The sequence below is a fragment of the Ascaphus truei genome, chromosome 2, assembly GCF_040206685.1.
Source record: "Ascaphus truei isolate aAscTru1 chromosome 2, aAscTru1.hap1, whole genome shotgun sequence".
In the NCBI taxonomy this organism is placed as follows: Eukaryota; Metazoa; Chordata; class Amphibia; order Anura; family Ascaphidae; genus Ascaphus; species Ascaphus truei.
The window spans coordinates 484,526,248-484,550,506 of record NC_134484.1 but is presented as its reverse complement, the minus strand read 5'-3'; the positions used below and the strand labels follow the sequence as shown (position 1 = coordinate 484,550,506).

Genomic DNA, 24,259 nt, shown 5'->3' with positions numbered 1-24,259 from the left:
ATTAAACCCAAAACAGCAGGCGGACTGGCGGTACCTTGCTTGTTCTCATATTACAGAGCGGCACAATTGAGCCAAATTATCCAATGGCACATAGATCCTGAGCGCCGTAGATGGGTGAAGCTGGAGAGCGAGCTGTGTGCCCCATTGGATATTCAGAATCTGATTTGGTACCCAAAATTTAGGCTAAAGAAAATCTCGAGACCGCTATCCTCAATAACTAACTCACTCTCGATTTTGGAAGCTACTAAATTTAAATGCGCCTTAACCAAGAGATACTCCCTGATGACACCATTATTTGGCAACCCAGATTTTGCTCCAGGGCTGGACGAGGGACACTTTATAGTCTGGAAGCAGAAGGGATACGGGAGGTTGAGGGATCTGGAGGGCATAAGCACTATTCAAACATTGACGCAAATTCAGGCTGACAAAGGCATCCCCAACACAGAATTTTTTAGATACCTCCAGATCCGGGCATTTTACACCAAATACAAGAACCGTCCTACAGTGACGAATTTCGAATCGCTCTGTGCACGAGGGCACAACACCTCGGGACTTACATCTAGGTTGAACAGAGAGATAGTCAATCCTGGGACCGGCCCCAACACACGTCTTGACTACATGACCCACTGGGAGAGGGACTTGGGGGAGACTTTAGAGGACGAGGACTGGACAGACATACTCGAGGCGACAGCAAAAACATCAATTTGTACGACGTTGAAGGAGAACTCATATAAGGTGTTAATGAGGTGGTATCTCACCCCAGTTAGATTATCAAAATTTGTCGCGGGTTACTCCCCCTGGTGCTCTAGACAATGTGGAGAGCCCGGAGACCTGCTGCACATGCTGTGGTCTTGCCCTCGACTGCGCCCAATATGGGAACAGATTCAGAATTGGCTGGAGAGGATCTTGGGCCTCGAAATTCCTCTAGACCCTTGGCTATTTCTCCTGAATCGGCCACTAGAGTGCCTGTCAAGAGCGGGGAACAAATTGATCGCTCATTTTGCGACGGCAGTGAGGTGTGAGACGGCAGCATTGTGGAAGCAAAATGCAACTCCATCGTTAGAAAAGATTCGGAATAGAATTTGGTTCGTTTGCCAGATGGAAAAGTTGACTAGTTTGTTCAACGACACTGGCGCAAATTTCCAAAAAGTCTGGTTCCCCTGGTTGGTACAGACTGACATCACAGGGGTGAGCAATGCCACCCTTTGGCTGTAATAATGGAAGGTGAGTTCTCCTTCGACGTGGTCCGGACGGTAACAGGGGGAATACGAGCACCAGACACAGACCAGAGAGGTGACGTGGCATGAACAGCCCAAACTGGGCTGCACAACATGAGCCGAGAGCTCCAAGGAGTTGCAAGAAGTTGTGGAACACGGGTCAACCCCCCCTCCCCATCCCCCCTACCCCACCTCTGCCCCCCCCTTAGTGTTACCCCCCCCCCTTTTCCCACATGTGTCTTCCCCTATGTGTCACTACCCTTTCCCCCCTGAGTCGACGTGTTATGTGTAAAAGAATCAGCAAGTTATGTGGCAAAAAAATGTCATTACACTGCTGTATGCTTGGTAAACAATGAAAATAAAAAGTTGAAAAAAAAAAAAACACTGGCATATTCTTAGAGCTGATGAGAACCTGAAGGATGTTTTAAGATCTTACCCTGACATGACTAGCCGTAGGACGAAGAACCTACGTGATTGCCTGGTGAGGAGCTACTTTGAGGCTAATGTCAGTAAGACTTGGTTTCCGAATAAACCACCAGGCTGTTTCAGCTGCCATAGATGTAAAGCGTGCACCATCATAAAAAATGCTAAAACCTTCAATAATTGGGACAAGACACAAACTTTTGAAATAAGAAAGTTTATTAACTGTAAGACATCTGGCGTAATCTACTGTACATGGCAGAATGTATCTGCACCAAAAAATATGTTGGTAAGACCAGACGCCCTTTCAGGATACGTGCCCTGGAACACCTTGGTAGCATCAGGAATGGCATGGACACGCCAGTAGTGAGACATGTTAACGATCACCATCAAGGGACAATACTGTACTCACCTTCAAAGGGATAGATCAGCTCTCACTAGGCATCGGGAAGGGGAACTGGGATCAGGAACTACTCAAAATTGAGTCACGTTGGATTTACACTCTCCAAACCCTGTCCCCAAAAGGTCTTAATGAGGGGTTGTATTCAGCCCCTTCATCTAGCCTGACCCTATAGATGAGCATGTACAGGTACACCATAACCTCACATTCTTTAATATGAATGATTATCTCACTATTGTTAACACTTTGTTTGGTGTGTGACTGCTCTCAGTTAATAATAAAACAGGCTCTCAGTGCTGTAAGTCTAAGCTGCCCTCTCCTCAGTGTCCCTGTGTAGCGCTGCGAGCTTATCCATACATAGACACTGCATAGTAATTTTACTTACCACTGTACTGAGAATAGGACGCCATTAGACCAATCAGAGCTCACATCCTCTGATAAATACCGGGGGCTGTACAGGCGCTCCCTTTCAGCCTTGAGAAAGCACGCCCAGCGAATCGTACGTCGGCATGTGACGTCATCACGTCAGAGGGGTGGTATCAGTGCTCGTGATCGGACGCGACGGCTTCTACCAGCTCTCTGTTTGGAGCTATGTCTGTGCAATAGTATGCACATTGTTTTTAACTGCAGAAGTACCCACCGGTTTATACTATATAAGCACCCTGCATTAGCTAGATGGTGCATTGCTACTTAGCGCTACCACCGGGGCTGCTGTACTACCGCTGGATACACTGCATATCATTTGCATCTTTAGATACTAAGAGTAAGCAGGCACTACTTGTGCACTGCTGTATCAGCTTCACCTACCTGCTCATATTGGCTAAATGTGATTTTGGGCTAACCGTGTCTAGGCTAGCACTCAATCCAAGCTGTGCAATCTTTACATTAGATCTGCTGACCCATCAGCTCACTCTCCTGAGTGAGTCTTTTGCTGCAGCCTAGACACCATATGTGCTATATAACTCTGCACAAGCCATTGGCCTGTGGTCAGATAGAGATTCCGGATCAGTCATACTTAGACTGAACCCCAATCCAGACCATTATATGTGTATCTAAAGACATAGCGTTACTTACTGTAGGTGTCTTAGGTACCCTGTTTGGCCCACTATAGCACACATTAAGCCACCTACCTCTATGGGCTGGCCTATCACTATTGACTTATATGCATGAGGCAGCCACCACCAGCATTAGCTGAGTTCATACCCTCTATAGGGGCCTTACCATCCTCTCCTCTACCTGTAGGCAGGAGATATATATAGCTGTACCGTTGGCTCAGCATTAGACTGGGATTTCCATCTCTCTTTGGAGGGCAGCACTATTGGTAGGCCCTGTATCCGGTTGGATTTTTATATTCCGCTGCTTTTTAGGCTCATTATTGAGTCTCACTTATTTGGACCTTCTAGCGTTCTATTTGTTATTTGAGTGTAGCCAGGTCCCCTGTCTATGCGGGCGCGAGCACAGCGCGTCTCCATTGATGCGGCCGGGTTACCAGGGACGCGAGCGGGTCGGTTGCCGGGGACGCGATCGGGCCGGTTGCCGGGGACGCGATCGGGCCGTGGTTGTGTCGCGAGGGTCCCGGCGACTCGCGGAGCAGGGCGCCGCCATTGTTAGCACGGTTGCGCATGCGCAGGAGCCTGATAGCGCGGGAGGACAGAGAGCTTGCGCATGCGCAGGGAAGGGCAGCCCACCCCCAGGGTGCACAGGGGCAGAGACACATGACCCCAGGGAGCCAATAGGGCTGCATCTCCCTGCTAGGAGATTGATACATTTCGCGGGTTTTGCAGCACGTTGGCAGTTGGTGACCGGAGCAGCTAGGGGAAGGAGGTAGGGTGCAGGAGTCAGTGACTCCCTGCACAAGGCCAGCAGTCCCCTAGGTCCCAGATAGCCCTGAGTCACAGTAGCTGAGTGTTGTAGGGACAGGCCCTAGGTTAGGGACCCTGCCCCATTAGCTATTTGTTAGTTAGGGAAACAGCGGACACTGCGTTTCCTGTGGAGAGAATTGGGCTCAAGTCTCTGTCATTAAAGAGAGCTGGACTATCTTCAGGGTGAGAGCGCCCCTGACGGATCGTCAAGAGGGAGTATCCAGGATATCGTGTAGGAGCTCGTCTGATCCTTTGTGAAGCCAGTTGCAGGCCCGAGCACTTGAGTGCTCGGCAGGTAATCCATAACAAGTGCACCAACAATCCTATTACCAGACATTGTGGCTGCGCAGTCACACACATTTATATGACTTGGTAGTGCGGGACAATTTGTGTGGGGTTACTGGACACGGGGTGGGATCAGAAGGTTTGAGGAAGTGTTGGCATCCGCCGTGGCACGTGAAGTGTTGGCGTCCGCCGTGGCGCAAGATAGTGTTAGCGTCCTGCGAGACGCAGTAGTGTCTCCTCTATGGAGGGACACCTGTTGATGTTACATGCACGTACGTTTCTATGCTCGCAAATAAAGTCATTGATTATTTACATACGTTGTGCTGGTTATTTATATGTGTCCTGCGAGGATCAATTCCTGATCTGCTAGGAACCATCACAGGTGGAGACGCTGCACCGAGTACAGGATTACTCTTGATATAATTGCCCCAAGTTCCCCGTGGCGGAAGCTCAGCCCTCCTGTGAGCCAAGCAGGTAGAGCACCACACCTGGTAACACTAAGTTCCCTGCACCCATACTATATCTGCGATTGGGTGGGGTGGAATACGCGTTACATGAGTATTACTCCCAATAAAGTGTTTTAATTATTTCACTCCTCACCGTACGCATATATACACTCTTATTTCCACTGCTGTACCTGTGATCATAGAGTGAGCTGAGTGCTCCCCATTGGGGTTCTGTTCTCTCCGTGTTTCCCTTGTATATCACCCCAGATTGTAGCACCATCACCACTCAACCCATCCCCCATTCCCCTCCTCTGAGGTCGTTGCTTGGGAGACCACCAGGGGTCACTGTTCCATAGGAGCTCAGGAGGAGCTGGTTATAGGGCGCTCTGGCCCCTCCTATTCCCTCTCTATGGTCCCGCTGCTGCAGCCGGATGTCCTGGTGTGTGAGGTTTGATTCCGGCAGGAAACACTGACCCTGAGCACAGACTGTCCCACATCCTGAGGGGGGAATCCAGGTCACTCCCACAGGGAAGGACTGAGAGATCACAGGGGCTCCCCCCACCCTCCATAGGAAGTACACACACAGTGAGGGGGGGATAAAGTGCACATCTCAGGCACTGAGGGGGGGACACACTGAGGAATAGGCTCTGCAGCCTCTAAGTCCCTTTTCCTGTGTCCCCCTCACATTGCCCACCCCCTGCTGCACAGAGATCTTCAGCCTGTGTTATTGGGTAAGTGCTTTCCTCCTCCTCCCTTCCCCTCCCTTGTGTGACCTGTGCACATTATCCCAGTGCTGCTCTGAGCTTCCTTACACACAGGAGCCTGAGAGGCTGAGCCTCTGATAGTGAGGGGGAGCCTCTGGCACTGGGGGGGTTACTCCTCCTGTATCACAGGGACTGGGAGATAATGGGGGTTATTTTACATTGGGAATTAACATTAGGGATCAGTGAGGATAAGATTGGGAAAGTTATTAAATAGAGTTAGAAAGTAATTAGATTGAGGGAGTATTGGTTGGAGTTTAACTCCTTCATTACCACAGGGGCCCGCATCATGTGTGTGTTATGGGCTATAGCTTCTCTATACACGATACATAAAGCTTGGCCCCCTGCAGACGCACTTACCTGAACGCCCTCCTACTGTCTCTGTACGTTCTCCCCACCAATTAGATTGTAAGCTCCCGGAGCAGGGACTCCTCTTCTGAAATGTTACATTTATATCTGAAGCACTTATTCCCATGATCTGTTATTTGTATTATTTGTTATTTATATGATTGTCACGTGTATTACTAATGTGAAGCGCTATGTTCACTAATGGCGCTATATAAATAAAGACATACATACAATTGCTGTTGGTATGTACATACTAATTCATTTTAAATGCCATCTTACGCAAGTTTTATATAATTATTTCACATAACCGCTTAGAATTTTTTTAAATACATATTGCAGCAAGGGATTCTGGGAAATGACATAAGCACACACTTGTCAAGTCCATTATTACATGGAAAACCCTTAAGCCAATGCTTGCTGCTTTAAACACGGCTTTTAAACAGCCTGCTATGAGGTGCAAAGCCAATAAACCCACTCACAGACAGACTGTCTTATTGTGTTTACAATACTTGTATTATACGTGTAGATACGTTCCACAGATATAACACAGAGAATAGTGCTCTTGATTCAGTATCAGAATATAACTATTCCGCTGGAAATGATCTGGGTCGGGAAGCAGTGATCCCGTCATAATAGGACGGGCTTATAAAGTTGTGAGCAGGTCAGAAGTCTGTGTCCTACCTTCAGATGGGCAGAACCTATTCCCTCATGTCATGTGCTGACATTGAGAGACCAGGGGAAAATAAATAATCAGTGAGTAAAATGTCAGTGTTTCCCAGGCATTCCTTTATATAAGCATGTCCTGCCAGGTACAAATGTGCTGAATGTGAGAAACTGGAGGTGATCGAGGAACAAATTAATGAGGATGTGAGGGATAAAACCCCCCTATTTATTATGGTGGGGTAAGGTGAGGGGAAGTTACTGCACTGGTTCCTCTGCATTACCCACTTCTCACCGTATGAAATAGGAAAGTGAGACTGTGTCAGTATGGAGCAGAACTGCTGGACCTGAGAGAGTATCGGGAGCATTTATCAAAGTCTCATTCATGTACTTGTAATGGGTATTCCCTGTGAATACAGACGCTACTACTGCTGTGTAACCTGTATGGCTCTCAGGAGCCTAAGCCTCCGCTCGGGGAGCCTGGGGAACATACATATAACAATCTCGTGGTGCAACGCCTCCACCTGGGAGGGATCCCAACGGAGTGGGAGGAGGCCCTCACAGGAAACAATCACGGTAAGCATACGGTTGTAAAACAGGACTGACTTTACTACATATATGCGCATAACTTATACCAATCACATAACATTCAATGTTAGCACTGCAGTAGGATATAACGTAAACCCCCACACCGTGTCCACAGTATAACCCCCCCTTGTCCCGTGGTCAGCGCTGCCACTATGTGCGAGTACTCGTGTGTGCACGTGCGTAACGTTACCTGCCCAGTGGGACGGCACCTGGGCGTTAAAGGGTCTTCACAAAGGATCCGACGACCATTCTGGCGATATCCGGTTCCTCCGGGGAGATTATCGGTCAGGGCAGTCCACCCTGGGTAGAGTTCCGCTCTCTCTGCGGAGAAGGCTTGATCCCAAGACTCTGGATGGGAAGCACAGCGTCTGCTTTGTCCCTAACTAGCACTTAATAGTAAGGGGCAGGATCCCTAATCTGGGGCCTGTCCCTGAAGCAACACAAGCTACTAGGTGGCTCAGGGCTAACTGGGGCCTAGGGGGCTGCTGACCTAGTGCAGTGAGTCCCTGACTCCTGCAACCTCACCTCCTTCCCCCTAGCCTCTTCTGGCGCCGACTAGCGTGGGCTCAGCGCGCCAAATGTATCCAATCTCCTCTGCAGGGAGATCCTGGTGTCACCTGCCCCTGCCCCTGTGCACCCTGGGGGCTGTATTCTTGGGAGCTATTCTCCCATTAGCTGCCTCGCGCGCACTTTATTTGCGCATGCGCCAACCTCCGTAATGGCCACCAGCTGCTGGGACCCATTGCGCATGCGCAACCACAACGAAGATGGCGGCGCCCCTCGCGGGAGCCGCCGAGAGTCCCCAACAGTGCGCCCTTGCGCACACAGCTCCCGGCACCCGCCAGGCACGCTCCGATCGGCCCCCCACTCCTGCGACCATCCAACGGGTCCGCCACTTTGCTCGGCGGCACCCGCGATCACCACAGGTTAGGGGGGGGGCAACAGGCAGGGTGGACCTGGCTACATCCTCCCCCTGGTAAAAGACCCCAATGACCTTGCTTTGGACACATGACTTAACCAACTATATACTGCACCGACACACTTTATTCGAGCAAATACCCAGTATGTACCTGGCAGATACCTGGAATGCGCCGCTCCTCACCTCTGACAAGCCCCGTTGTGTTTGCCTTCCCAGCCTGGGTTCATGCCTGGCTGACGGGCGGCTGATCTGTTAAATGATAATGATTAGGATTTAATAGGCTGCAATGCTTCGCGTGTCTACCAGATGGCATAAATTCATGAATTGTAATGCAGTATATATATATATATACTGTGCAGTATTGCAGCCAGCGGGAATAAAATGCTTCAATCCCTGCCTGGAAAATACCTCAATGCACTCGGGCAGAAAACAGTCACAAACCTCAATACACCCGGGTATACCCGAATTCGTGGGACTAGCCGAGCTCGAATAAAGTGTGTCGCCAGTGTACAGAAAAGTTATATAATGAAAATGCATAACACAACTTTGTGAGCATTACAATTACCAATTGTATTTTGCTACGAGACCACTGCTGAGCCTCATAATGGGGTGCCCCAATTTGGTCATAGGCTACCCGGTTTGGAGGGTACCTTACTCTTTGGCTCCTACGGAGCTGTTCTTCAGCAACTCCCTCTGGGGAGTAATATGTACAGTCCTGAGGCTCAGCCTCTTCCCTTGAGGGGAGAAATGTCTCTGAACAGTCTCTGTTGGGTACAAAGCTCGGGCTCTGTGGATCCAAATGCTGGCCTGTTGGTGCCACCTTTTAGTAGGCATTGGCCACGGGGCCCTTTACCCGTAGCTTCTCCGAGAGATGCCCCTTCTGTGGAATAGTCCCTTTGAGAGGGTCCTTCCATAGGGTCTTCAGGAGTCTGAGTGGGGGTAATTATTCACAGTCTCTTGACCAATCTCTGAGTAATCGGACTCACCGTTCAGCGGTGTGGCCAGTATTTCTGCTTCCTCATCTCCCACTCGTGGAATGAGGAGAAGGTGATTACGATGCCAAACCTTTACCCGGCCTTCAGTGTCTTTGATGCGATAGACCGGGAGGCCAGGCATCTGTGACACTACTTCATATATACCATCTCTCCATCGATCCGCCAATTTATGCTTTCCTGGGACTCCCAGATTACGAAGCAACACAGCGTGTCCAGGACGTAGCTCCCGATACTTGACTTTATGGTTATATCGTCTCTTTTTGCCAGCATTCAGTTTAGCTGTAGACTTCTCAGCCTGTTGGTAAGCTTGCTGCAAACTGTCCTTGAGTCTTTGCACATATTTCAAATGGGTAGCATTGTGTATCCCATCCGTTGATACTCGAAGACGTACATCTACTGGCAGTCTTGCCTCTCGCCCAAACATGAGGAAGTATGGGGAGAATCCAGTGGACTCATGGTGGGTACAATTGTACGCGTGTACCAAAGCCTCCACGTGTCGACTCCATTCCGTTTTCTGCGCATCATTCAGGGTTTCCGAGCATGTCCAACAAGGTCCTGTTGAATCGTTCTGGCAAAGCGTCTCCTTCGGGGGGGGGTACGAAGTCGTCCGTGATTTGGCAATGTTAAACATTTTGAGTAATTCCCGGATCGGAGTGCTCTCAAAATCTCGACCTTGATCTGAGTGAAGCCGGTTTGGAAGACCGTAGTGAACGAAGTACTTCTCCCATAATATTTTTACCACTGTGATGGCTTTCTGGTCTTTTGTGGGGAAGTATACAGTGGTGGCAATATGGTGCTCAAAGTACACGGACCTATATGTTAATAAAGGGAGAATGAGATCTGACTGGGGAGTGATCAATAATAATAAATAGTACAAAAACCTATAATGGGGCTCTAGTCACCCTGAAGGTAGGGGTAGGTGCACAAGGACACCCTCCTTTACCTCATTGGGCTGGCCTCAGGTAAAGGTACTCACAGCTTGAAGCCTCCAGTAGCTATCTCCATCAGCGTGCAGCTGTATCCTGGTAAGGGACATCCAATATAGTGTGTGTGCAGCGCACAGCCAAGAAATGGGATGAGGAGCAGGTCTGGCAAAAAATCTTCCGTTCGCGCATGCGGGCCACCCCTGTGTAGAAATATACTGTTTAAAGATATGTGAAATATATGTGAATAATTAATGTTTTGTTTTGTATATATACTTTGTACAATATGTATACATGTTACTTCAATGGCAGCTTGATGCTGATCCACACAACTGTTGTTTCTCTGCTTGGTTGTACATACACTTAATTTGTTGTCTGTTTTATGTCCTTATTTCTCTCTGCCTGGTAACAGCAAGGGTGCTCGTTCCTGTATTTGTTTACTGTGGTGAGACCTTGTGATGCCGGACAGGGGGGTGTTAAAAGTTTTCCTCCGTGATTATTATGTGTATCGCCCGACAAGGGATATAAGGCAAACAGGGGTGGCCCGCATGCGCATGCGCGAACGGACAAGAATTGTGTGAGCCGCATCTCGCGAGAGCTGGCCTCTTACTGTTCGTGGGATGCGTGTCAGCTCATTGGGCACTGATAGGCTATTTCTCGCAGAGGGGCTGGGCGAGACTCTGACTGTTTGGCGCTTGGGATGCGGGACAATACCCATTGGTTAATATAGCTTATGACGTCATTGGGTTTTTTGGCGCCAAAACGGCAACAGCTGCTATTTAAATGTCCTATACACCACACATTACACTTCTTGATAAAGTGCCTGCGGTGCACGAAACGCGTTGAAGGTTGTAACCCCCGTTTTTATGGACTCAAAATAAAGATTTTTTGCCAGACCTGCTCCTCATCCCCTTTCTTGGCTGTGCGCTGCACACACACTACTTTTGTGGGGAAGGCCTGAGCATACCGGGTGTAGTGGTCCGTGATGACCAGCACGTTACATATTCCTCGGGTGTCGGGTTCAATGCACAGAAAGTCCATACACACTAGGTCCATTGGGCCAGAACTCTTTAGATGGGCCATGGGCGCTGCTCTTGTAGGCAAGGTCTTGCGTTATATACAGCGGGAGCAACGGTGGCAGTGTTGTTCTACCGCTTCTCGCATTTTGGGCCAGAAGAAGCGAAGCGAAGAAGTCTTCTCTACACGAGATGCCCATGGTCGTCATGTAGGGACTTCAATACCAGATATCTTAAGTTTTGGGGCAGAACCAGTTGTCGCCTATCAGGGTGGTTGTGATATTGTACTACCCTATAGAGCAAGCAATTGTCAATCTCAAACTTGTCCACCTCATGCATTAACAACGCGACCAGGTTGCTGGGAGCACGTTTCAGTAGGGCTGGATTCTTCCTCTGAACAGCTTGCCGAATGATTCTGATTACCGGAGTGCTCCTGATGAAACCTATGTGGTGAAACGCGTAGAGTGACGCTCTATCCCTGTGACGGCCGGAAACCCCAGGAAGTGGACGCGGCAGATGACATCACTTCCGGTGTTTGGAACGCACCGGTGGAACGCACGCCACGAGAGAGGGGGAGCTGAGATACCATTCATCCGGCCGGAGAGATCCATTGAGATCAAAATGCTTACCTTTATTTGAAACTATGTGAGTGTAAACTTGTTTTACTTACCTTCATAAATTATACATACAGTCTGCACTATGTCCAGTTGTATCTTTGATTAAGGTTCCTGGGAGTACATCCATATGGGGCTGCATTGACTGCTGTATCTCCTGATGACAGAGGGACTAACAACAATACCTTAAAAGATACCTTTATGTGCCTGCATAACCTCACACGTTTGTGAGTATATATATTGAGAGCAGCGTCATCTGTATTTGAGTTTATCCATTTCACCTTAACAATATTGCACTATCACCATTGTATTTTATTCTTTTTTACATATATTGCGCTTCCCGGAAATTTCATCGCTACTATCCTAAGGAATCTGCAACCCGCAGTTCTGAGAAGGCCACCTGATCATTGATGACTGCCGCTATACTACACATTGCTCGCATCCCCGGCCCCGGGATCTCTTCCCATTCATCGTCATCAGGAGTAGCACTTAGGCCGGGTCGTCGTGATAGAGCATCAGCTCCAATGTTCAAAGGCCCCGGCTTATACTTCAGAGAGAATCTGTAATTGCATAGAGTTGCCAGCCATCTGTGCCCTGCTGCATCCAATTTGGCAGAGGTATTGATGTACGTGAGGGGATTGTTATCCGTCCTTACCGCAAACGTAACACCATAAAGGTAATCATGGAGTTTCTCTGTGATCGCCCATTTGAGAGCCAGGAACTCTAACTTGTGTACAGGGTATTTTTGTTCACTGGGTCAGACTGCGGCTGATGTAGGCTACAGGCCGAAGACCCTCAGGGTGCTTCTGTCGTAAGACAGCGCCCAGTCCATTGAGGCTGGCATCCACATGCAGAACGTATGGTTGTTCTGAATCAGCATAGCGCCAGCACTGGTGCTTCGGTCAGGCTTTTCTTCAATTTCAGGATGGCCTGTTCACAATTGGCCGTCCACTTATCGCCAAACTGTTGACAGGCTGACGTGGCTTTCCTTCCTGTATCTTCGGGATATATCTGCAAAAGATTGTTATGGGGTTTAGCTTGACAAGAGTACCCTTCCACGAAGCGACGGTAATACCCACAGAAGCCCAGGAATGATCGCAGTTCCGTGACATTCTCGGGACGAGGCCAGTTCACTACCGCTTCTACTTTGGCCAGATCGGTAGCAATTCCTTGAGCAGACACAGTGTCCCACGTAAGTCACCGAGGTGTGGCAGAACCGACACTTGTCGAGGGACAATTTCAATCCTTCTTTTCCAAAACGGTCTATCACCTTAAGCAGTCTCTCTTCGTGCTCCTCCAGGGTCTTTCCGAAGACAATGATGTCGTCCAGTTAGACTAGACACTCCCGAGGGTTCATGTCTCCAATCGTTTTCTCCATCAGTCGCTGGAAGGTAGCAGGGGCTCCGCAAATACCTTGGGGCATACGTGTAAATTGGTAGAAACCCAGGGGGCAGACGAAGACTGTTTTTCCTGGTACTCTGCACTCATATGAACCTGGTAGTACCCAGATCGTAAGTCGAGCACACTGAACCATTGGCTCCCAGTTAGAGCATTCAGGATCTCTTCAATGCGAGGAAGGTTGTATTGGTCGGGTACCGTACGATTATTCAGGGTTCTATAATCGACACACAGTCTTACAGATCCGTTCTTCTTCCTTACCACCACTATGGGTGAGGCGTAAGGACTCCAAGACTCCGTCAAGATCCCAGCGGTCTCCATCGCCTTCAGGGCGTTCCTTACATCGTCCACATCCCTGGGAGCGATGCGACGAGCGCGTTCACGGAACAGTGGCGTCACTCAACCTTATGGTGTATTGGGGAGTGCTGCGACTGCGGCCCACATCCATCTTACTTGTGGAAAACACCGTCCGTCGTTCATTCAGCTTGGCCGTCAGTCGACCCTTCCCCTCAGTTGGCAGCGTTGAGTCGCCGAAGTTGAAGTCCAGATCGACTAACTGCTCACCCACTGCAGCGGCATTCACCTGTGGCACTGTTTCCACAGGGCTGACCGGATATATGCTGACCAAACTTCGTCCTGCATCAATGTCCATCGGGAATGGGGAGATGTTCTGAACATATACGTAGGTTCGTAGAGGAATTTTGGTCGTCCACTCTCTCACTTCGGGTATTACCCTATACCCAGAATACACACTAGATGGCGCTCAATATCTTAAACACTAAACACAATGCAATAAAATCCTAATATGGATAAAACAAACACATTGTGGAAAAAAGTGCAAATAATAAGCACAAAAAGGAAAAAACACTCAAACCCTTAGACGGACTGTTTCAGGGTCCACACAAAACACAGGTAAAGAAAAACCAGGAGAGCGTTGATACCTTTAAAAAGAAAAAAAGGAAAACATAGTGCAAACTGTAGCAATATGTAAATCGGGCTCCCAAACAGGCACCATAGACTAAGGCAAATGCCAGACCAGAGTGCCACAAATAGGAACTGTATGGAGGAGGTATAATCTCAAGGAAGAGAGACACACGTGCAAAGTTCAAGTAAAAACACACAATTTATCCGAACATGATAAAAGCAGAGGCTTACAGAATCCCAGTGGGATAACAGCATTGACGTTGGTAATCGCAAGATCACATCACCGCATCTTTACTGCATCGAACCGCCACGGTACACCACAGCCTGGAGCCGAAACGTCACTTCTGGTTTCGCCGCTGGTTGGAAAATTACTTCACGGGATTCCAGGCAATCTCGCCCTCTCGATCGTAGGGTCACGCTCAACGCGTTTCGCCGTTCTAGATGACGGCTTCGTCAGGAGTAGCAATGACCTGTTATGAGTGTCTATTTATACCCATATACCTATCAATATCCTCTCCTCCTATAGGATAATTGATAAACATCCCCAGATAGCGGGCAAATCAACTAAATGCCTCCACACCCCGGGATATACACATGTTTGAACATTTATAACAATTTATTTATACAATCATAATAAAAAGGTTTAATAATTCGAAAAAATGTTAAAAAATAAAGATTCGGGGAGGCGCATGCGCGAAGGATCGGAGTATGGAGGCATAAAAGACTAGCTCCGTCCCGCGCGATCAAAAGCTAACGAATAACACTACCTCAAAATTAAATTCGGGTTTTCAAACTTATAACCGGAGCACTATTAACATCCCAGGATGGCTCCAAAGAAATCAGGAGGGCAAAAAAAACAAAAGCTGGCGGATGTAAGGACATATTTCGGAGGAGCAGCAGAAAGTGCCCCATCCAGAGAAATGGCCGACACAGACACTGAAATGGAAGGGGATGATGAGGACATAAGTGGTCAATCCCAACTCCCAGTCAGACGCTGTGACTTCGAGCGATTATATATGGATCTGAAAAAACTGCTTCAAGCAGATATTAAAGAGCTCAAACGTGAGCATACTAAACTGGGGACGCGCACTGACGACCTGGAAACCAAGGTGGATCTTACGATTAAAGCAGGGAGAAAAACAGATAAAAAAATGGCTGACTTACAACAACAGATAGACGACCTCAAAGAAAGGCAAGAAGACGCAGAAAACCGCGATAAAAGGAACAACGTTAGGATCCGCGGGGTCCCAGAAGAGATAGGAGACTGCGAGGCTTTTACTGAAAGATGGCTGTAGTCCCTCATGCCAGACAGCCCAAAAGAAAAACTCCTGATGGACCGATGTCACCGGGCCCTACGATCACGTCCGACACAGAACGAGCAGCCGAGAGATATCATTCTCCGGCTGCACTATTACTCCACCCGAGAAGCAATACTGCGGTTAACAAGAGGAATGCCGGTGGTAGAATTTGAGGCCAATAAATTACAAATTTTTCAAGATCTGTCTCCCCTTACCTTAGCGAGGCGTCGCTCCCTGTTCCCTGTAACCAAAGTGCTCCGGGAATCAAACACACGCTATCGCTGGTTGTTCCCGTTCGGACTTCAAGTCACGCAAAACGGGAGATCCCTTATGCTAAAAACCATCGGAGAGGGCCCAGGGTTTCTAAAAGCACTTGGCCTTCACAGCCCCCCGTTGGGAACGGCGGAGGAAGAACCAGCCCTGGAACCGGAGTGGTCCGGCGGACCATCCACACCAAAACCGAAGCGCACGAAATGATGCCCGTAATAAAACACAATTGTTTGTCACTTAAAACACGTTGTTTTGAGTTTTCTCAAGTTTAACGTTAAAAACCACATTGTGCCAAGTTGTGTACTGTCTAGAAGCAGACTTACACCCACACAGCGATCTCAGATCCCATGCGGAACATCTGCAACAAATCCCTGGAATAAAATCTAAGTCCTCTCGCTATATCCGCCCAAGAAAGAGCCAAGTTCTAGCGAAAGAACTTAAGAGACTCACTTTTTGGCGTCCGCCATGCGGGCAGGAGAAGATGGCCGTCCTGCTGGAGCTTCTTGCACCCCACCGTGAAGCGCAAGGTGAGGAAATGGCCGGCGCGCGGGAGCAACGAACAGCACATCCTACTCGAACCATCCAAGGATCCAAAATGGCCGCCGCCGGAAACCGGAAGCGGATACCACCAAACAGAGGAAGAGACACCCGCGCCATCTTGGAGGTGGCAGAGCTGCCCGGAACGACCACAAGCCGCGAAAGCCCACGCAGGCAGGAGAGGACACCTAAAGGACACAGACTCGTATACCATACGAGAGACAGGGTTCAGACAGGTCCCGAGCTGGGACACCGAACACGGCGCGGAGGCAGGGGGACACGGGCAATTACCAAAGGCAATAACACCATACAAACACTTACACAGATAATGATACAGGAGGGAGCGGAAAGAGAGGGCTCCCATTAGGTAGCAGATAGTCACCTCAGAGATGCCGCCCACAAAAGGCCCCGCAACACTGTTAATAAGAGGGATATAGAGAGAAGGGAGCAAAGGGAGGGACAAAGAAACAGCTAAGAGAAAAGTAAAAAGAACACTAAGGGGTTGCAAAATAAGCTGGAGGAGAGAAAAAGGCACAACACGAGTTACAGTTATAGGTTAAGCTCCAGAAATACACAAGACCCTATACATTAATACAGGTCTACGAGCAGGTGAATGTTACAGTTACTTATAGTTACACAAGAGTTAAAGTTATTGTCTAGATAGACCTTCAGAAGGTAGTTAGCAAAAGAGTGCGGGCTGGAGGGTATGAGGGAGCTCTATACCCCGAGGTAGGCATGTGCCTTGGACAAGATCTGGGATGGAGGGTCTCCCAGAATCCTGTCAAAGTCCTTTGGGGAGGAAATGCGGGTAAGGGCCCTAAGGGAATGGGGCCACACTCCCCGAAGGCGCTGGACTCTATATCAGGACTGGGGAGTCTTGATGGGGAGCCCATGTTGTTTAGATATGTTCATTTAAACAATGTTTTTTTTGTTATGTCATGTCTGTACCTACCCTCTCGTGTCTTACCCCCCTCCCCCCCCCACCTCCCCTCCCAGCGACTGCGGTCACCAACGAAGCGGAAGACAAAGCCCTACCAGCCCGAAAAAGGAGAAGGACTTCGCAGCAGGAGCCCAGCCAGAGGTTAACAGCCACCGCAAAGCAGCCACCAGACGCTGATCCAAATGGGTAGAGAGATATGTTGCCTTTCCCATAATGTAAAGGGACTGAATAACCCAGCTAAACGTAAGTTAGCCTTTAAAGATTATAAGAGATACAGAGCTGACATCCTCTTCCTTCAAGAGACCCACTTCTCCAAAAAAAGCTACCCCAAATATATAGACAAAGAGTTTCCCACAATATATTTAGCCTCCGCCTCAATGAAAAAGAGAGGGGTGGCCATTGGATTCCACAAGAACCTACTGTTCGAGTTAGAAAAGAAAGTTATAGATTCGGAGGGCAGATACATTATCTTAATAGGTTCCATCCAAGGTCAAGCTATCACATTAGTCTCGCTGTACGCCCCTTGCGAACAAGCAACAGAGTTTTTTGCTCTTTTTTTCAGGCGCTTACAGCGGGAAGCAAAGGGCCAAATCATATTAGCAGGAGATCTGAACAGGGCGTTAAACCCAAAGCTAGATAGATGTACGGCCCCTAACCAGTCCAATAAACGAGACATACTAACAATCTCCCGCGGACTTCGGGACTGTCAGCTAGTAGACATCTGGAGGGAGCAACATCCTCAGACCAAGGACTATACTTTTTACTCCCACCCCCATGACCGATATAGCCGGATAGATTACTTCCTTGTATCCAACAGACTGGTCCCAATGGTCTCCCACACGGGCATACACGACATTTCGTGGTCAGACCATGCACCTATAGAGCTGCGGTGCGAGCTACAGTTGCGAGATAGACCGGGAGCGAACTGGAGAATAAATGAACTACTGCTAAAAATCCCTAAATTTGACTTCGAAATTGCAGACAAAATCAGAGAATACTTTGAAGAGAACGAGGGAAGTGTATCCTCACCTGCCACTCTGTGGGAGGCCCATAAGGCTACCCTCCGCGGATCTCTCATGTGCCTAGCTGCTAGACGCAAGAGAGAACAAGAGAGTCAGATCAAGGAACTGAAGGGGAAATTGGCTTCCCTGACAGCAATACATAAGACCTCAAAAAACGAGGCAATCTTGACTCAGATCCAAGATACCAAAAAGCAACTAAATCTAAAACTGACATCTCAAGCTGAAAAAGACATGAGCTGGACGAAACGCCGATTCTTCGAGAAAGCGAACAAGCCAGACACGCTTCTAGCGACTAAGCTTCGCAATAAACAACCAAATTACCAAATACAATCAATTCGCACGCAGGGAGGGGAACTTACCTCCAACCCTATTGAATCGTGGAAGAATTTAAGCAATACTACGAGTCGCTGTACGATGGGGGTAAGGTTATCCACAATCAAAAAACAAATAAAAATCTCCGAGAATTCCTGAAAGAGGCAAATTTGCCCAAATTGGGTAGAGTGGAAAGAGAGGCACTACAGGAAGACTTCTCTTTGGAAGAGTTGACGGATGTCGTAAAGTCTCTTAAGCCAGCCAAGGCGCCAGGTCCAGATGGTTACTCCAACCTCTATTACAAAAAATACATAAAACTTCTAGCCCCATACCTATTGAAACTCTTTAATTCGGTACTGCAGGGAGCTTCCTTCCCGGCGCAGATGCTCCAGGCGTCCATTTCACTGATCTATAAAGCTGGAAAGGACCCGGCAGACTGTAAGAGCTACCGGCCCATCTCTTTAATCAATACAGACATTAAAATTTTCTCAAAACTCATAGCTAATAGAGTGGGTATCGTCCTTCCCAAGCTGATACATCCAGATCAGGTGGGGTTCATTAGTGGCAGACAGGCGGCAGACAACACCAGACGAATAATTGACGTTATCGATCTGGCTCAAAAGCAAAATATTCCTTCGATGGTGCTCAGTCTGGACGCCGAAAAAGCGTTTGATCGGATTGATTGGCCTTACCTGAAAGAGACGCTGGGGGCGTTTGGCTTCGGAGGAAGCTTATTGGAGGCCATTATGGCACTGTACGAGGGGCCGGCAGCTAGGGTGAGGCACCAGGGATTCCCTTCAGAGCTTTTTCAGATTCATAGTGGCACGAGACAGGGATGCCCGTTGTCCCCCTTGCTGTTCGCCCTATGTATAGAACCCTTGGCGGCACATATTAGGAACAGCCCGGATGTCAAGGGCATAACTTTTAAAGAGCAATCACATAAGGTTGCCCTGTACGCAGATGATGTGATCCTGACATTATCGCAGCCTCTTACCTCTCTGCCCAATGTGTTCTCAATCCTGGGGAGATTCCATCAAATTTCAGGTTTCAAAATTAATCAGGCCAAATCAGAAGCTCTCAATCTCAATCTGCCTAAATCAACCGAAAAACTAATTGGACTCAATTTCAATTTTAAATGGCAGCCCTCTACGATTAAATATTTAGGGGTTAACCTCACCAAAGATTATAAAACCTTATATAAGGCAAATTACCCACAGTTGTTTAAGACACTAAAGGAGGACCTACGGCGATGGGCAGAATATAGCATCTCGTGGATAGGCAGGATACAAAGTGTAAAAATGAATCTTCTCCCACGAGTGCTATATCTCTTTCAGACCCTCCCGATTCCCCTGCCAAGAGAAGAGATCCTCTCTTTACAGTCCGCGATAACAAAAGGCCCAGAATTAAACAAGATATCTTGAGGAGGCCGACCTCAAGAGGGGGGCTGGGCGTGCCATGCTTGTTTGCTTACTACGAAGCAGCTCAATTAACGCAGATTCTGCAGTGGCACACAGACCCGACCCTTAGGAGATGGGTGGCACTGGAGAGGGAGTGCTGCGCCCCGGTGGATCTGAGGAACCTGATATGGCTACCCAAGAGTAGCCATATACGGATGTCAACAACACTGCAGGCCATGAGAAATTCCCTGAAATTATGGGGGGCCACTAAATTTCGATGTTCTCTTACATCACAGCAGTCATTGATGACCCCCATATGGGGCAACCCAGATTTCGCTCCAGGCCTAGACAGCGCTCAGTTCACAAAGTGGATCCTAGCAGGCTATCTCCGATTCTACGATCTAGGCAGCAAGGGTGTAATTAAATCCTTCGCTCATGTAAAAGAGGAAAAAAACATTCCGAATACTGAATTATTTAGATACTTACAGATCAGGGCCTTCTATACCAAGACCCCAATTCGGCCACGGAGAACAAATTTTGAGCAGTTGTGTGCCAGACAAACGGACACACGGGGACTAACCTCTCGAATGTACAGGGAAGTGATTTGTCCGGAGACAGCTGACGCACCTAGACTTAATTATATGAGGCAATGGGAAGCTGACTTAGGGGACACACTAGAAGACGACGACTGGGATAGGATCCTACAGGCAGCAGCGAAGAGCTCTATCTGTACCACGCTAAAGGAGAACGCCTATAAGGTCCTCATGCGTTGGTACTATACCCCAACAAAACTCTCGAAATTTGTCAAAGGCTACTCCCCGCTCTGCCCCAAACAGTGCGGGGAGAGAGCAGACATGCTCCACATGCTGTGGTCGTGCGCAAAAGTGGCCCCGATTTGGGAGGAAGTACAGGAGTGGCTACAACGGCTATTGGAGATCGAGGTCCCCTTGGACCCGTGGCTGTTTTTGTTAGGCCGGCGGGTTCAGGGGTTCTCGAACGCAACACACAGACTAGTTGCGCACTTTGCCACTGCCACCAGATGCGAGATCGCAGCACTGTGGAAGCAACCACAGATTCCAATTATACCCAAAATCAGAAATCGAATTTGGTTCGTCTGCCGGATGGAACAGTTGACAAGTCTGGTCAACGACACCGGCACAAATTTTCTAAAAGTTTGGTCACCTTGGCTGACACAGACAGACATCCCGGGGGTTGATCTTACCAACATATTGCAATGATATTTAGCAAAGGCGTTCTCCGGTAGCGAAATGGATCCTAGACATTAGGCCCTGGGGTAAGCGACGTAAAAAGGAAGATTTAGCTAAAGGATATCCCAAACTAGTAGAGGAAAGTAGACATACAGCCACATAAAGAGTTGCGGTCCCGGACCTAATTAGGGAAGCCTAAACTGGCATAGACCAAAAACCGCCAGTGTCGCTCACCACCCCCCCATTCCCTTCCTCCCCCCCCCCTTTTTTTCCTATCCCTGGTTCCTTTGTCCGTCCGGTATGTCATGTCATGTTTTGTATGTTGATTGGAGGAGAAGTACGGAAACAAGGTGACGCATTGTAAGCCAATGGATTGTGTTAACATGTCTGTATTGTCTCACCTAATAAAATGAAAGTTATAAAAAAAAAAAAAAAAAAGATTCTACCTTTATATTAATAAGGAACGAATCATAAGATAGAAAATATTTAAAAAAATTGATCTATCACATACATCGCTTACTATAGTCCTAATTTTATCAACTTTTCATAATGGACAGCGATAGATGAATCTTAAAAATATAAGACAAAGAGAATTTGATTAAGAGACAACATATTATCAAATTTCCATATACATACACACAAAGTAAGGCATATTTTTAAAAGGGGTCTTGACCATATTTATGACATATCAGACATAGATCGGATCACAACGATGAACTCAAGTAAAAATATTCCAAAAAATAGGTGAAAATATAATCCCATAAAAATCATATATAAATTATTAAATTAATATATAATGAAAATGAAAAAATACTAAAGAAAAACACCTAACTCAAAATCCACATTCAGGCCTTGCGGCACTAAGGTTTTGAGAGAAAAGATCCAAAAGCTCTCTCTTTTTTTCAGTGCGACATTTCTGTCCCCACCTCTCCAGTGGGGCAGTACATGTTCCAGCACTGTAAACCTCAGTCCTGAAGTGTCACACTGGTGTATTGTAATAAAATGATTGGATAAAAAGTGCGTTGTGACACCTCTCCTCACATTACCAATGTGTTCCAGAATACGTGTTTTTACTGGCCTAGTGGTCTGGCCTACATATTGAAGCCCACATGGCTGACCGGATATATGCTGCCCAAACTTCGTCCTGCATCAATGTCCATCGGGAATGGGGAGATGTTCTGAACATATACTGTACGTAGGTTCGTAGTGGAATTTTGGTCGTCCACTCTCTCACTTCGGGTATTACGCTATACCCACTCTGAACCTCTTCCTCAGGAGTACTCTCCAGAGAGAAAAGATGATCGGTCTCATCTCGATTGGGATAACAGCACCAGACGGCTATGCGTTGCACTCCCCCTGGTAAAATGGTCGTCAGTCCGCGTTGACGATTGTAGAGGTCCCCGTGACGCTCTAAGGCATATACTAGGTTGCACTCTTCCCGAAGTACAGGGTCAAGGAGTGGATTAGCCATAGGTAATTCGTTGGTCTCTTTCAGGTATGCTCTGATTACGGCTCGCACTATATCAGTATTCGTTCCCAAGATGACCGGGTACTGACATTGTCCTTGAGGCTTCGGACATACCATTGCCTCCACATGCATGGGATGTTTCTTGCCAGTGTTCAGTTTGAGTATCTCCAGTTGAACTCTCACAATCCCATCGATGGGGTAATCTTTGTTACTTAACCCCCTCACCTTCATATGTTCCGCCGACCGCAGGGGACAGTGTTTGAGGTGTTGGTCATAGAATTGGCAGTATATTATGGTCACTTGGGATCCGCTGTCCAGTAGAGCAGAGGCATAGACTCCTTCTACTACCACACGCACGATGGCAGAGGGGCCTACCTGACTGTCAGTAAGAGCTTCGGGAGGTGCCGGGGTGGCCTCGGACGTGTTGGCTTCGGTGGTCTGTACCCGGCAGATCATGGACCGAGCCGAGCTTCCTTTACTTGGAGTTTTTTTTCCTTGGTTAACTCCGTCAGGGCACTCTCTGGAGAAATGGCCCTTCTGTCCACAGCCATAGCAGATGATATCCTTGGGATAAAGTTGTCTCGAGTAAGTGGGTGAAGATCTCCCTGAAGTTTGGCCTTTCAGTGAGGGCGACTTGGGTGGCTCCTCTTCGACAGGTTTCTTGACCCAGCGAGCGGAGACTCCCGGATGTCACTCGCAAGTGGATCTTTGACCTTGGTGCCCGTATGCAGCTTAGTATAGGCTTCATGCCCCTTGACGATCCCCAAAATGTCCATGAATGTAGGGGGAGGCCCTTCCATTAGTGAGCACCTAATCATGATCACGATGTGATGTGTGGGAATGGCCCCTCGGAGGAACTGATTGCGCCGGTATTCGTCCATATCTGAGGCTGGAATGAGGCCGCAATTTCTGTCTGGTAGGGGAAGTTACGTAACTGGAAACGGTTCCAAGGTAAATGAGAGGACACCCTTGCATTAAAGTCTCTGGTAGATACACTACTTGTGGGCGTCTATCAGGGGGTAGAGCTTGTTCGGTGGCCAGCAGTAGGGTGTTCTCTTGCTGGTCAATGTTGTAGTGCTTACTGATGAGACGGGCTCCCGCCAGACCAGGTAATGTCCTTACTGCGCTGCAGACTGTAAACATGGGTACATCGGCAGGTACCCCTTCTACGGCGATTACGTGTCACAGGACCTCTCCTAGTCTTTCGGCCCAGTCGGCCACTTGTTGCGGCGTGGTGGCGTGAGCGCAGGCATGCTGACTGATAGGATACTACGTGAACTACTGAGTAGGGCACTGTGGCAGGACGGCCTGTAGCCGAGGTCAGGGAACAGTCCACACGTATAGTTTCAGGATAATGAAAATGTTCAGTGGCTTTATTTCTCCACAGCATAACATAACATGTGGGTACACTGTCCCTTTAAACAAAAACAAATCCTGCTCCACATTGGGAGGACTGACTAACACACCAGGCCAATCTAGCAGGCTGGCTGGCTAAACCATAACCAAACCGTAAGTGTCTTTTAAGCAGTCAGGAAAAACAAATGAACAAGTCTTACTTTGGTTGCAGTAGTTAGTTTGATGTATCCGTCTGGCTAGCAGCACACATAGCAGTGTGCTCTGGTCTAAGGCAGGCAGCTACTGCCAGTAACAACATCATCTTATACCTTGCTGCTTATCAGGTGTCAGCTTACATCCTGATTACCTAGCTTCCACCTGAGTTAACCCTTATGAGTGCTGGATGAAGCACTCAGACATATGTCTCCCAGGCATAACTGATAGGGGTTAACTTCACCCTGTCACAGGCACCCTAGGGCTGCTCTCGGCAGCGCCTCCAAATGCAACGGGTATTCCCTGTGAATACAGACGCTACTACTGCTGTGTATACCTGTATGGCTCTCAGGAGCCTAAGCCTCCGCTCGGGAGCCTGGGGAACACACATATAACAATCTCGTGGTGCAACGCCTCCACCTGGGAGGGATCCCAACGGAGTGGGAGGAGGCCCTCACAGGAAACAATCACGGTAAGCAAAAT

The 24,259-nt window shown here is 48.3% G+C and overlaps 1 protein-coding gene across 4 annotated transcripts in view; it reads left to right on the top strand.

Annotated features, from left to right (window-relative positions):
• The window catches only part of LOC142488051 (uncharacterized), a 311,597-nt gene that overhangs the window by 95,461 nt on the left and 191,877 nt on the right, over positions 1-24,259 (top strand). For 2 of the 4 annotated variants that reach the window (XM_075588409.1, XM_075588415.1), the window contains exons 1-2: positions 5,099-5,361; positions 16,878-17,064. The exons of 1 other annotated variant lie outside the window; for it this stretch is intronic. The gene's annotated coding sequence lies outside the window, so the exon portion shown is untranslated. Of the gene's footprint in view, positions 1-5,098; positions 5,362-16,877; positions 17,065-24,259 lie in introns of those variants that run through there. One more of the 4 variants, XM_075588410.1, reaches the window with a different exon arrangement.